This window comes from Taudactylus pleione, unplaced genomic scaffold, assembly GCF_031769625.1.
Source record: "Taudactylus pleione unplaced genomic scaffold, aTauple2 ptg000190l, whole genome shotgun sequence".
Taxonomy (NCBI): Eukaryota; Metazoa; Chordata; class Amphibia; order Anura; family Myobatrachidae; genus Taudactylus; species Taudactylus pleione.
The window spans coordinates 3,677,614-3,693,574 of NW_028284592.1; the positions used below are offsets into that span (position 1 = coordinate 3,677,614).

The 15,961-nt window shown below is 43.9% G+C and overlaps 1 protein-coding gene across 1 annotated transcript in view; it reads left to right on the forward strand.

Annotated features, from left to right (window-relative positions):
* The window catches only part of RFX3 (regulatory factor X3), a 374,165-nt gene that overhangs the window by 265,498 nt on the left and 92,706 nt on the right, over positions 1-15,961 (forward strand). The gene's annotated exons all lie outside the window — the stretch shown is intronic.

Genomic DNA, 15,961 nt, shown 5'->3' on the forward strand with positions numbered 1-15,961 from the left:
CTGCACCCCTGAGATTGACATTTAAAAAAGAACTGTGTCAAAAAAAGTTTAAAAAAAAATAGGGACACCCCAAAAAATTTATTTAAAAATTGGGGTGCAAAAAAAAAAAATGGGAAAAAATTGTTAAACAATAGGCAAATAGGTTCAGAGCTATTCTGCATGTATGCGGCAGATGTTTTCTAGAATAGAATTATAGCGGCAGGTGCACAAATGCAGAATTTTTAAAAACTTACTTTAGGGACACCAAAATATGCTAGTACCCATTTTCATGTACCCCAAATTTGATGGGACCACTTAAAAAAACGAAAAAAATAACCTAAGTGCTCTTCTGCATCACTTCTTCAATGTCCGGGAAAAAAGCATCTGCTGCGGCTATTTAAATCCCCGACTTTCAATTAAAGGCTAAAACGGGGGTACCCATAGTGATCCCCCATGTTTTTACAACTTTAGGGGGGTCTTACAATTATTTTAAGGAAAAATTCGTAACTTTACGCAAATCCAACTTCGGAGTTTACTGTTTTCGTTAATTTTATATTGAATACGGGGATAAGCAGGCGCGCACCAGACTTAACGCAGAAAAATAAACTCCGATATGAAACGTTAACTTTGGCAGTGAAGTTAACGTTTCATATTGAATACCCCTCTTAGTCTTTCCTGTTGAGTGAATAGCATTGAGCCAGGCTCAGAAGGCCATGCTCAACTTTATCCCCTCTGACATCAGGTAGATCCTAACAAGGTCAGGGGTTAAGGTAGGAGGGAAATTCTGAGTAGGCAGTGATCATGCAGCAAAATAGTTTTTTGAGTTATGAATGTACAACTTACTCATATGGGCTGATTCTGAGTTTAGAACAAAGTAAAAAGAGCAAGTGACTTTGCATAACGTGGGACAGCTTTAAAATGTGCAGAGAGATTTAGATTTATGAGGGAGGTGTCCAAACTCAAAGCATTTGTGGGCTACATGCAAAGCAGCCAGTATTCAGTAGAGCAGCTGTATCCACTACCCGATTTTACCGTTTGAAAATCGGGCACAAATCGGGCAGTTTAATGTTGAAAAACGACCAGCGATGCGCGTGCCCGCTGGTCGTTTTTGACTTCTATCATCTCCCGAACATGCTGGTCAACCTGACGACGTCGTCAGGTTGCCCATGTTCGGGGATGATTGATGTGCCTACACTGAAGACTGAACGTTCAGTGTAGGCACATCACAGTCTGTCTTCCCGATTACAATGTCGTAATCGTGCACTCGTTTCACAGACGCTTAGTGTATACGCACCTTTACATTGCAACATGGGACCGAATTCCATTCAGTGCGATGATGAATAGCCGCGAGAGGGAGATCTTGCAACTATTTAATACACCGAGCTGTTTGCCTGGTCGGGAATTGGTTACGTCAGCGAATGGCGGTTCTCGCGACTTAACCTAGGTGTTAAGGTGCGGTTACCGGTGTTCTCTGACTAAAGTGTTGGGCCGCGGCTGTTCGCGCCGCACTAAGCTGGCAAACTGCTGCACGCCTAGCACTTTTGTCGGATTTCTCCTCGCATCCCTAGGAGGTGCGAGAAGAAATCCCTTAGCCGCCCAAACAGCGTGGTATATTGAATAGCTGCGGGAGCTCCCTCCTGCAGCAGCGCTGTGTATTGAATAGCAGCGGGAGCTCCCTCCTGCAGCTATTCATCATTGCACTGAATTGAATTCGGCCCATGGTTTGTTCCAGACAACATTGAACTTTTACATAGTGCAAATGTGTTTTCTGACTAACCATGTCTCTATGAAAAATCTGTTGTGCTTAGTGTAAAAGTTGTAGATATAGATTCACATTGAAAAGAGTAGTAGGAGTAATGTTAACTAAAATACTTTTAATACGAAACATAACATACAGTGGTGTCATGAGGAGGGTGCGGGGGATGCCGGCCGCTCCTGGGTGTCACCCTCGGAGGGGGTGACACCAAAATGCCCGCTCCTCTGCAGTGACAGCAGCCGAGTGCTGCAGTGTGACATTCTCCTGTCATAGAAGAGGAGCCGATAGTACAGACTGCTCAGTGTCCAGGGTGATGTTATCAGGATCCCAACAAGGCCATGCCCCTTTATTTAAGCCACACCCCTTTATTTAAGCCACGTCCCCTTTTGGCCAGACCCGGTGACGTCTCTGATAACATATAGAATGTTGAGTACAGTAATATACACTCATGTGCGAGACACTCTGAACTTCCATTCCCAGTACATGCCACCACTCTCGCATTACATGGTGTCTTCCGCAATTGAAGTACTATATCTAGGCGGATATGTCTGCAATCAGTTGTCATATCATTTTTAGTGAAGATGGCAGCATTGATAGTAGGTGCCAGAAAGATGGGTCACTCCATCTCTGAAATCAACACAAACTTTGGATTTTCATTTGCAACAATTTTAAGCGTGTACCATGTCTTGACTACACAAAATCAGGGAAGACATTCAGAGGGCGACAATGCTGCCGCCAATTAAAAACTCAGGACGATTGTGGACAGTGTCATCTGGTGCGTAATGTAACATCCGACTAGCTTGCACCATTGCTGCAGATAACAGCAAAGTCTAATGCTGGGGCCACAAGTAACAACAGCGCTCGAACAGTCAATATTCCCTTTCTTCTTTGTGGTACAGGAGGCAATGGCCTACTCGGGTCCCATGCTGACCCCACCACACAAGGTTTTGCGCATCACCGGAGCATCACCTGTATTTGTGAACACCGCCACTCGATGAAAAATGACTGGAAACATGTAGCCAGATCTGACAATTTGAGGCTCCAACTGTTTTGGACGTATGGACGATTACGCATGTGGAGAAAATGCAACAGATACCGCATGCCAAAATATTTCTTGTTTATATTTTAGAATAAAGGCCCTGATTCAGAGGCACTCTCTCTGAATCAGGGTGGGCGGTTTTTTTTTTTTCACCGGCCTCCAGGCCGCTCGCTAAACTGTGGGTGACCACCCACAGCTTTAGAGGGCGGCCTGGCGATGGTCGCGATTATCGAGACCATCGGGCTTGCGACGAGACCCTTGTGGTACACAAGGGTCTCGTCCTCCGCAAGCCCCAGAGAACTTCCTGCTCTATTAGAGCAGGAAGTTCACTATTGACATCACTGGTGATGTCAGTAGGGCCACCCACAAACGGCAGGCGTTCCTTCAGGAACGCCTCCGTTTGTCCAGCCACCCACCCCTGCACGCCTACAAAACGGGGCAAGCTGTCAATAACAATTGACAGCCGCCCCGTCTTGTAGTGAGTCCCGCACTACCCGGCCATCAACCCGCTTGCGAGCGCTGTGCGCTCCCGAGCGGGTCTGAATCAGGCCCAAAGTCACTTCTATATGATTAAATCTGATCAGACCGTGAATGCCGTTTTGCAAAACCTTGCCCTCCTCTTTTTATATTGCTATGAGGAATACAATAGTTAGAGACAGAGCTGTAACATGGCGATTTGGCACTCTGTGCTGGCCCTGACACCCAAACATCATGTGTCATGCCGAATGAGCGGAGTCACCAACACAAGAATGAAGAGCACTGACTGGAGTGTCCTAAGGATGCTCCGGGGGTCTCTACGTCAGCTCTTACTGTCTACTTGATGCCATTCAAACCAAATGCAGGTGCTGTGAGGCAGAGATGGTGCCTATCCAGAGTTGGCAGCAAAGCGGAAGTAAATGACTCAAAAGAAATGTTCTTGCAATAAAAGTCATAACACAACAGTTGCGTTTGCATAGGCAGTATATGCAGCCATTTCCCAACAAGCCATGATCATCAGCACATACTTGCACCCCCTGAAGCAGGTGCAAAAGATACAAACAAGCAGTATCGGCTTCAGGAGTGGGGCTGCAGCACAGTCTAAAATTCACACCAAATGCCATTTCAAACGCTGCCAAACATAGGGCCCCATTTATTAACGAGTTTTATCACTCACAATGAGTGATAAAACTTGCTGCGTATGATAATGGTGCTCCTGCCAATCAGCTCCCAACTGTCATCTGTTTGAAAAATGACAGTTGGTAGCTGATTGGCTGGAGCACAATTTATCATATGCAAGGAGTTTTAGCACTCGTGAGTGATAAAACTCATTGATAAATGAGGCCCATAGATGGCTGGGACTCACTGGCAGTTGATGTGGCTCCCCTATTTGAATTTTGGACCCCTCACCCCAGATCTGTATTATTCTCCTATCATCAGGGTTGGTAAGTCTAAAATGCATACGAATCTGCATAGCAGCATTTGCGCTAGCTAATTGTCTCTGTGCATTTTCATGCAAAATACGATGCAAGCAGGCGTACGTTAAACTCTGCATCAGCCTCAGTCTTGGTAGAAGGGTAACTATGCATGCATCCCAACCATCCCAATTTTGTAGGGATGGTCCCATTTTTTAGGCACTGTTCCGCTGTCCTAGCTGCGGGCCAGAGTGTCATGTGGAGGTGAAAGGTTGGAGGGTGACTCTCATTGCTGCTCTGCATAGCAGAAACAATGAGAAAGATTAGCACCTCAGAAAGCGCGGCTACGCCACCTTTTCGCGCACACGACTTAGGTACACACTTGAAGACCTGATTCCGACATAACTCTCAACATTTGGGAGGAGTATGAGAGGTTTGATGTACAAAATATCCTGTTAGTTTTACTCTTTATGCCCCCTAAATGTATTTTATTAAACATCTCTTGGGTTTATGTGCAGTTGTGGAGGGGCTCTTAGGGCCTGATTCAGAGCCGCTCGTAAGCGGCCGCTCATTCGCTCCGAGCGATGTTCGCACATCTGCGCATGCGTTTGGGTCGTAATGCGCATGCGCCAACCTGTCAGTGCGGTCGGAAATCGAGCGCTCGCAAAATAGCGAGTGCCTGCTAATTTGAGTGACAGGATGAGGCGTTTGTGGGTGGTAACAGGGGAAGGTGCTTGAAAACGGGGAGCGGAGATCCGAACGCAGGCTTGCCAAATGGTCAAAACGGGCGTTTTAAGGGTGTGCATAATTAACAAAGCAGCGTCATCGACCACGTCACTTGGTTGTTTCTTAGCCTGAACTGTTCGCATGATTGCGGTAGGAAAATCCTACCACAAGCACTGCGAGCAGTTTAGATGCCTTTTGATGTACTCGATTAATCAAATAAATAGCGGAGATGACGTAGGATGCGAGCGGCCAGGGGGTGTCTTTACAAAATAGCGAGCGCATGTTTCGTTTGCTCGCTCAGACATAGAGGCGTCAACAGACCGCAGAGAGCGAGCGCTCAATTTAAATAGCCGGCCCCTTTTTCTGAACGAGCGAGCGCAAATAGCGTCCGGCTCTGAATCAGGCCCCTAGTCTGCATTGGGCCCAGAATGGCCTTAGCATCACCATTTGCATAGCAATTGATATACTAAATAATGTCCGTTCAGTGCTGACTACAATGCACTGCCAATGGCTCACATTTACCCTAGAGTAGTAGACGTCTGTATGCCAACAAAATACTGGTCTTCTCATTTGACTTGATAAAACCTAATTTCTGAAATGTATTTTTTTCAGCACACAATTCATTATTTATTTCAGATCATTTTCTCTACAGGAATTCCTGTCATATTTGTTGTATAGTTTTACATTATGTGCATAATTACTATTAATTTTGACGCCTACACTTAAGAACCCAAGCAAGCATTATTTTTGTTGTTTTCTTTCTAATGTTTGAAAAGTGCCAAGGCTAGTTCTTCTACACTGCAGGAGTAATTATGTAGCATAACTTACTAGCGAACAATGATACATTAAAAATGAGTCAAACAATATAATTAGCACGCTGAAAAAATCTTGTACTGTGCCAGTGCAGTCCTCAGTGAGAAGCATACTACAAAATCCACCAAGCCAAAAACAGTGTCAGCCTACATCACAGGCATGGGAAGGATACTTTTACAGCTCTATGTCAAGTCTTCTAAATTATGACGTGACTTTATCCATTGTGTTCTTAAAGATAAGTGACTGAAACAATATTATGCATTAAAACCATTTAATAAGCTAGAGAACTTGACTAGCACCAAATCACCCATCCTGCCTCTCAATCAGTGAATACAATATGAATAATAACATAATGTTATAAAATTTCAGTACTGTGACCTAACTATATTTTTATCTCTCTGATATAATAATAATATATTTTTTTTTATAAAAGGGAGTTAATGTCAACAAAATAAGATAATGTTAGCTCTGTATGTGACTTTTTTTTTTTCCTAACTGTGGCCTGTTTCAAAAAACTTTAGTGATGTTTGTATTTTAGTCACTGCTACATTAATTTTGAACTTTGTTACAGCTCTTTGTTTATTGTAATATTAGGTCTGGTTTAGAGACGTACGCTTTTAGTATTGCTGCTACGGCTTTGCATGCAGTAGCGATGCTTAAATATGCTAATGCTGCAGGAGGCGCCTTGTGTAAATAGACCACTTAAATAGACAATGAAGCTGCTTCAGAAGACGCAGACACTGGCCTCGGCATACCCAGGAAACTTGGCCGACACGCCCCCGTTTTCTGGGATACTGGCTGTCCATGTTTCTTCCCCGCCCCCAAACGGCCACAGCATGATTGACCTGCTGGTATTTGGAGAACCACAAGTGCCAGCTTGCCCTAGAACCTGTAGTTCACCAAGGAAAAATGTAAATAAAGATAGGGCACCAATTTTGGTAAAAAGAAAAAAAAAACACTTTAGTAAATCCACACAGCATACTTACCTACTGCCCCAGAATGTACAGGATACGAATGTTCAGGGAATGCTCTGGGCCCCTGAAAGAGTGGATGGTCCTCATGCATCCTACCCACTTCCTAGTGAAGTTGGTGGGATGCAGACTATAATTTGTGAGACCATAAGGAGGGGGCAGGACTAATATAATGCAATTCTACTGACGCCTGCCCCATCATCAGTCAGAAGCATCTCTACTCTGGGCTTCTCCCGGTATGTAGGCAATCATGAGACACAGTTTACTGCCAGTCTTCATTTAATAATGATTTACTTCTTCCAGCAGTCCTGAAGTAGTCCATTTGGATTAGGGTGAAAAAATCAAGAAAATGAAAATAGTCCAGCCGTGAACGCCAGGAACTACTGTTTACATGTATTTGACATAGGCTTTGGTGACAGCAGTATACTACATTATTTCCCATTTCTAAACTAGTGTCTTATCTTAGTTTACATTTATCCTTTGTGAACTACAGGACCCAGATTGCCCAGGTGCTAGTGCCAGTTGGTATTTGTGATTCTCTAAGTTTCAGTAAGCCCTGTCAGCCATGTTTGGCAATGAAGCAATGCTGGGACTTTTAGTTCGCCAAGGTCCAAATCACTGCAAATCCTTGAATTGGTCCAGGAGTTTGTCTCTACTTCGTCTCTTGCTGAAGTCCTGCAAATTTTTAAAAACACTCAAAAAGTTACAAATACCAAATGCAGCGTGACAACAAGAGCAGGTAAAACAAAACTTGGCTTAGGTTATATAACTATAGATTAAAGAAAATATAATTGCACACCTGGTATTCTGTGAACCCTCTGTGAATTTTGTATGGTGAGACATGGCTGTGTTCTTTGTCACCTACAGTCCTGGTATGTGTTTCTGTATGAGCATTTGCCTTTTTGTCACTTGTAGTGATTCTACAGTGGCTGCGGTACTGTACTTTTCATTTTAGAAATCAGTTTATATCTGCCAATTGTCTTGCCAAGCAAAATAAGAGATTTGAGACCTACTGTACTGTTCGTTTAAAGTACAAAATGTGAACTCATAGTTATAGCTACACTTTAATGGTTCAGTTATCTGTCTTCCACAACAAACAATAATCATGAATAAAAGAATGGTTAGTGAGTTTGGCATGGTTCCTCAAACATGTTATAACTTGTTCTGTCCCTACTATAGTTAATATGTATCTTGTCCTACACTGTCACATCTAGTCCTGTTCAAGCCGGTCATTCAAAGTTCCTGGTTGTCATCAAATACGAAGGATATATTTGGATACTTTAATTATATAGTACGTTAATTAAAGTACAGCTAAATCTAAAATGCTGGAAATGTTTAAAGAGTCCACAAATATAACACATTTATACAAGTCATGTAACTCAGAGGTGACCCCCTGAGGTGATATCAGTTTTATTTAACAATATGAGGAACATAGGGCCTGATTCAGACCCACTCGCGAGCGGCTGTCCGCTCGCAAGTGGGTCGATGTTATGCACTGAGCATGCGCACGACGGAGGGAGGTCCGTCGTGCGCATGCGCCAGACGCGACGAGCGAAGGAAAGTCCTTCGCTCGTTGTGTCCGATCAAAGGGGGCGTGCTGTCAATGTTGATTGACAGCACGCCCCCTTTGGTAGGCGTGCCTCCCTGACGGGGGCGTTCCCACGGGAACGCCTCCCTTCAAAAGCCGGCCCACTGACATCACTAGTGATGTCAGTGGGAGTGATTTTGGCTCTGATAGAGCCAAAATCACTCCGGAGCTTGCGGTTGAAAACCTTAACCGCAGGCTCCGGCTCGCAATTTCGATGTTCGCGATGGTCTCGACCATCGCGGCCATCAAAATGCACGCTCGTATAGCCTGTGGGTGGTGACCCACAGCTATACGAGCGTCCAGGAGGACGCTCCATGAAAATGGAGCCCGGCCCTCATTCAGAGCGTGCGCTCTGCTCAGAGCGTACGGCTCTGAATGAGGGCCATAATTCCTTATAATATGCATATTTCAAATAAAAAGTATGCTTGCGTGAGGTGATCCTCATACCTAGATATATTTTCCCTTTAGTGACAGGCATGTATCGTATCATAGAACAGTATAAAAATTATACATCACTACTCTCTAACTATAAAGCATATATCACATTACATTTTACATATGTTTGTGTCACCTATGTATTTATTAACATTTATTTATATAGCACCAGCATATTCTTCAGAACTTTACAGTTGGGAACAAACATAGTAATAATGAAAGGGTCGGGTACAGATCTCAGCAGCCAGGATGCCGGCGGTCAGAATACCAACAGTGGCATCCCGACATTCAGAATCCCGACGCCTGCGGGTAAGTACCCTAACCCTCCCCCCGCTACCTAATCCTAACCTCCCGCAGCATAACCCAACCCCCCCCCACAGAATAACCCTAACCCTCCCCTAGTGCCTAACCCCAACCCTAACCCTACCCCCAAGCCTAAGCCTAATTTTTACCGTCTGGATGTCAGAATTCTGGAGCCGGGATTCTGACTGCTATTGGGATTCTGGAGCCAAAATTTCTACTGCTGTCTGGATTTCTGCACCAGGATTCTAACTGCCAGAATGCCGACTACATCCCTAATGAAACTAAGGGGTGCATTTGCTAAGAATTGAGTTTGTCCCGAGTTGAAACACTCACAGCATCACTGAAACACTAGGTACTTTTGACAGCTGAAACAATCAAATTTACCAAGAATCTTGTTTTGCTGAATAGTGTTTTTCGATGGGGTATGTGATCATGTTTATCCCCGAGCTCCCCGTGTCTGACCACAGCCAAATACACCTAAACATGCAGCCTGCATATCAGTGAGATACGTGCAGGCTGCATGTGTGTAGTTTGTTTTAAAATTAAAAAAAAAAAATCAACGTTGATGTGACCGAGTGCGTCTCTCCCACATTCCGAGTAAAGAGTTAACCTCCCTGTAGATAGGGAGGAACCGCACCCTTACTTCAATTAAGACCAGCTAAGGTATAAAAACATGGTAAGTTTCGTTAGTCAGTGGAAATATGAGGGAGAGTTTGCACCTTTAGCAGCTCTCCCTATACTGGACAATCAGAACCATGACTGTGCTGGGAATACTTTGCTTGTTTGAACTGCTGTCTCATGTAAACTGTATTATTGTTCCTGAACTGTGTTTGCTTTATGTAAGAAGTCATTACCACTGGCTCTGCCTTTTCAAGCCTGGAATAAAAAGCTTACCTGTTTGCATCATCTAAGTCTCCCATTGGTTGCCTGAACTTACCTGCTACATTGTGGTGATAGAAGTGGGATAAAGTGGGTCCTGTGCCAAGGATCCTAAAGATAATGGAAGCTGTTTTGCAACAAATTTTGCAATGGAAGCTGTTTTGCAACAAATGTTGGACTTCTTTAAACAGCAGCAAGCAGTGGTAACTGCTCCAGTACTTCCTAAAATGCAGGACTCAGATGATGTGAAGGCTTTTCTTACCACTTTTGAAAGGCAAAGATTCCTGGGCCATACGGATTGCCCCTATGCTAACAGGGGAGGCCCAAGCTGCATACGCCGTCCTCTCCCTAGAAGATGCAAAAATATATGACCGAGTGAAGGCTGCCATAGTGGATCGGTTTGGCCTCTATCCAGAAGCATACCGGCGGAAATTCAGGTCTGTGTCCTATGATCGTGATGGAAGGCCACGCGTCCTGTTCCAGAAACTGTCTGACCTTGCAGTTAAATGGCTGCAGCCGGACCTACATAATTCCGCCCGGTTGGTAGAGTTGGTCACTCTCGAACAGTTTGTTGCACTTCTCCCTGCCAAAGTTGCTCGCTGGATCCAGCTGCATCGAGTTGAGAATTTGAATTCCGCTGTCCGGCTAGTGGAAAATGCCTTGCTGACGCAGAATGGTATGAAGAACCTTTCTTCTTTGATTATGCCAGAGTCTCCCCGTCAGCGAGAGACAGCGGGCGTTGTGTCAGGATAAGGTGCCTCCACGTATGGATTCGAATAGGCACCAGTATCCCTCGCAGACGATGGCTCAGGGGAAATTGAAGCCCACAGCTTTGCCCTTCTCTTCACATAAAGAGGGTTTTCGTCCCAGAAGTCGTTGTATGGGGAAGGTGATGGACACCCATTTTCCAGAAAATGGAGGTCTAGAGTTGAGGACTTCCCCAATAACTCCAGCTCAAGTGTGTTCCTCATGTGGCCAAGGTGGGCATTAAGAATGGGCATGTCCACAGATGGATTGCTCTTTTTCTGTTGTCTTTACAGCTATAGAGACCTGCCCTCTTCCGCCTAGGTACGTGTGCAAGTCGGTAATAGACTGGTCGAGGGCTTGATGGACTCTGCTACTACCCTGATTTTAAGGGATTTGTTGTCCCCCAAGTTATTGCTGCCCCACGAACTAGTCCGCCATTTTTTCCCTGTATTTAAAAAACCAGGACTGGCACACAGAGCCCAGTGCTGGTTCATAAAATATGGGGGACCCCCACTACATGTTTTGTCCCCCATATTTTTAGAACCAGGACTGGCTCAGGAGCCCAGGGCTAGTTATGCTTTTAAGGGGAACCCCATGTCATTTTTTTTTTTATTTAACCCTTTTTTTTGGCTAATTACAGGCAGAAACATACACAGATCACTCTGATCTGTGTATGTTTCTGCCAAATACGCAGCTCAGGAGGTAGTCTATTTAAATTCTAATCAGATTATAATCACGATTCTTGTTAAATTCCCGAGTTGTATTCCTGTCTATGGAAAGTGATTGGCCTATGGTGTATTTATTTCTATTTGTGTTTTCACCCGAGTTTTGCAGAGTTTCATGATTTCTCACCCAAATGTGCCTCTAGTAAATCGCGGGTACACAGACAATGTGCCCGATATATCTGTCCGATCCATGTCAAAATGATATATCGGATGAAATATCTCCTAATGTGACCTGGCTTAATATTGTTTGCTGTGTATATGATAGATTCATTAAGAGGAGGCAAGATAACATCCATGTTTCTAGGTTTTCCCACATCAGCCGCTACAAAAGTTTAATTGAAAATGTTCAATATCATAGTGCTAAGGCTACTAATACACATGTATTATCAGGGTAAGGCTGATGCCACATTTGCGTTTTAAAAGCCACATAAATCTGCTGCTTACATTGGGAAAAATGTTCTAAGCAATTTCATGAGCCTTTTTCATTCACTAGGGAAAAAACGCTGTTTTTAATAGCTTTTGACATTGTGTGAGCCAGGCTATATTGCATTGCACATATTTAAGTGTACCTTGATATCAGCAGATGTTTTATGGAAAAGGCAAAGGTACACGAGCGTTAAATACTTTGGAAACAGCTAGTGTGGCAGCAAAAACCAGCTCTCAGAGACATCAGTGATGCATACTTACCAACATTTCGGTCGGTGCAGCAGGGAGGGTGGGGGCGGTTTAAGTAGGCGAAGCTGGTACAGGGCACTGTAACATCCAGTTACAGCATGCACTGGGCCTGATTGAGAGTTGTATGCTGCTAGCATTGAGATACTAGTAGGTGTATTGTGTAAATAGACGCCTCCTGTCCAAAGATGCAGCATCGGAGTACCATCCCGTTAGCCTAAGTTTACTCAGAATGGTGTCTGGAACTCCTCTGCTGAGGACAGAAACTATGCATCAGAAGAGGCAGACCTTTGCCTCAGCAAACCCAGAAAAGGGGACAGTCCTCGTTTTCAGGAACGCTTCTCAGTGCCACCCCCTCCCTGCTCCCAAATAGCCGCGGCCTGTTAATCAGGCTGCAGCTTAGGCGGTACTGCGTGCGAATACGCAGGACCCTTTCTGCACATGAGCAGAACGGGTTATGCGCATGCATGCGCAGTCCCTTCTTCCATCGGAGATGTATATAAACCATCGGGTTTGCGTACATATCTGAATCAGGCACAATGTCAATATCTTTACAGGTCAGATATTCTTCTTCTGCCTTCTCATCTGCATATGAAGTTACTTACCTGCATAAATATTGTAACATTGATGCACATCGAGAAGCTATCTTGCCTTTGTGGTAGGTCTGACAACCGCAAACACTGCAGTTCCTCTCGTACGCTGAGAGCTCTCATGCTGCAAATGCAGTCACAATGGCTGATTTATGCACACCCGTGTTCAATCCTTCGTTTTTCTGACCAACCCAGGAGTGGGGCTCTGGGAATCATTGCCATCTGAAGATGGCGTAGGTACCATACTTGCTGACTTTTACTCTGCCCTCCCCGGGAGAAGCCTGGGGAGAGGCAGCAGTCGGGCAGTGATGGGGTCAGGGCCCAGACCAATTGCGTCATTAGGCCCCACGACCCTCACGGCAAACCGCCCGCGAATCGCGCATATTTTGATAGGGGACGGGACCAAATTACGCGATTATACTAGAAACGCGTCATTAAGCCCCACCCCTTAATGATAGACCGTGGATCTCAGGTAAGTTTCTCCCCATTCTGCCTACTTCACTAGGAAGTGGGCAGGATGCGGGAGAAGTGCCTACACTGCCGGGAGTGCGGGGGGTTACACGAAAAAACGGGAGCCTCCCGCGACTTTCGTGAGTGTAGGCATGTATGCGTAGGTACCAGCATGCAAACTCCTTGTCGAATATTAGGAGGCCCTATTGGGCCCCTTATAATAAATGGACTCATTACTAAAAGCATGCAGAAACTAGCCTTTCCTCAGGTGTAATGGGCCCATTAGTGATGATGAATAGGCCCCTCAGTACATTAAACATACTACTATCAGTTAGCAGCTAGATAAAAGACAGTTTTGTGTGCTTTTTATGTAGAAGAGGCTATTTTGGGCTAATAGGGAATGAGGAGTCCACATTACCTGCCTTTTTTATTCTGTTAAAATGAAAGTTATCTGCAACATATGGAAACATTTGAAAATTACTGTATAACTAATTTATTTTCTGAAATGCATAACTTGTTTTTTCTAAAAAAAAAACAACTCTGTAAATATTGGATTGTTTGTACAAGACTGAATATTCTTAAATGATTCAGTAAATACAATAAAATATTAGGGTCAACCACTCAGCCTGGAAAATATTCCAACACATGCCTTAATTAATTAAACTATACTTACCTTGTCCTATATTTTGTCATTTTTGCTTCTACCCGAATATAGGGTAGAAGTAAAAATGTCACTGCACATTCATAGTAGCTAGGCCTTTGGGTTGCCATATATTGGTTTTACCACTGAAAATATCTAATTTGGAATGATAATGTTTCCAATATTTCATACTCCTTGTGGATTAACATTATTATTGGGAATAAATTGCTGTAAATACATGCTAAAATGGAAAGCAGCCCTGAAGCTTTATTCTTTAATAAAATGAGAGCCATATCACCGTCTTCATGTATACACTGTAATGAAGTCTCTCACAAACTGTCATGAAAATTGCAGCTTTGTCAAAGCAGCCATACGTACAATACTTTTATTGTTAAGCGCCAAATAAGATGAGTTTCTGGCTTTATAATGTTTGTATGCCACACGGTGTATTGGATAGGAAGCATTCTTTTCAATCAGTGTTTCAGACATCATACCAGGAACATCTGCAAGTTGTTTTTTTTCTTTTGTACGCCTGCTGAAACCTTACATTATCTGTCACAGATGATACACACTCATGTAATGATGTGTATTTCTTTCCACCATGGTAAAATTCCAGTACTGGGAGCTCTTCATCATTTTGTTGCATAGAATAAAATTGTTTTTATGCATTAAACATGATGTATTCTTGTTTCAGATTTGAGTTAGGTCACGCTTGCTGCAGATTTACAAAATTCCCAGCATTTAACTCCTGTCTGAGTGTTATTCCCCTGTATTTACATTCATTGTATTTCTTCTGAGCCTCTAAGTACTGTAGTCCTCCCACCTTACACATTCCTGAAGATCTTACTAGTATTTCTTTCAGTGCACCAAAACGGAGTTACGTTTTTCACCATTTTTTTTCTTTCTGGAATACTCCTACCTTGTGGCCTGTAACTATAGAAAAATGGATGAAATAGCAGAATGCTGCTTTCTGAAAAATAGACTGCAGTGCACATACGCAACAACTGAATTGATGGTAGAATTGATGAGTTTCTAGGAAGAAAAATGTTGACTTTATAGAGTCTTGTTCTTCTACGGTAGTGCCCCAAGCTAGAATGTCATCCACAATGATCTGTCTCGCAAGGGTATTTCTAGAAGAGCTGTTCCTTGTAATGTTGGAATACTTCACTCTCAGTGCAGTTCTTAGCGAGGCGTATCTACCTGCCCACTGATGTCATGAACGCGGTGAGAATGGATGATTCCTTGTCCATTGTGATCTCCCAGAATCTACATTTGGAATCCAGAGCGGTAAATATCTGTATTTGGCATATCACTATTATAGTGTTCATTTTAGATCTGGCCCTTGGCAGAGCGCTGAACCTAGAAAGTGGCACTTTTGCGCCCGCCGAAGGCTTGCCCGAAAAGAAGGCATGGCCACGAGAAAATGAAGCATGTCTTTAAGCCTCGCCCCTTTTTCATCACTCTTAGGGGCGTGCCCGGCAATTACGGACATGCCGAGCTTCCCCCAAGTGCTCCTGTCTCAGTGATTAGATGCTGGGAGCATATGCCTGGCATCCTTTCACCGCTATTTTCTCCACCCATGGCACACCCACGGCACACGCAGGCTGGTTTAGCGGGGTGTCACCAAGAGGGGTAGGGCGCATTCTGCCCTTTAGAAATCGGGCATGGCGCAGCGCCCCGCTAAAATAGCCTAGCAGGAACGCTACTATTACTTGCTCCACAGTTCTCATCAGAGCTCTGTTCAAATACACAGGGTCGATGCAGATGTGTACCGAACCATTCTTTTTATTTTACTTCAACAACCATAGCCAACAAAACTATGGGGTAGCTTCTACCACTGGATCAATGATGTCCAATGCTGTCATGTGGTTTAACTCATTACTTTGTCCTTCATGGCAAAAGGAACATGTCTGGGAACACATAATGTTGGAGAACCAGCCTCGTCCTATATACATGCGATAGGTGAATGGGAGTTTCCAAATTATATTACAATTGAACAGATCACAGTCTTTTAACTCAAAATGTCCTGTTGAATAGCATGCACATCAGCACTTAAAGTTTTTAACCCCAGATTTATGCTGTCTGGGAAACCTAGGAGCAGTTTGACATTACTGTCCATTATATGAAACTGCAAAGGGAAGTTTGTGGATTGCAGTGTGACCACGTCCACGGTCTTGATTACCGACCACCATAAGCAATTAGATTCACAGTGTGTCACCTGACATAACGTTACAATTTTTATTTTGATGCATCATAT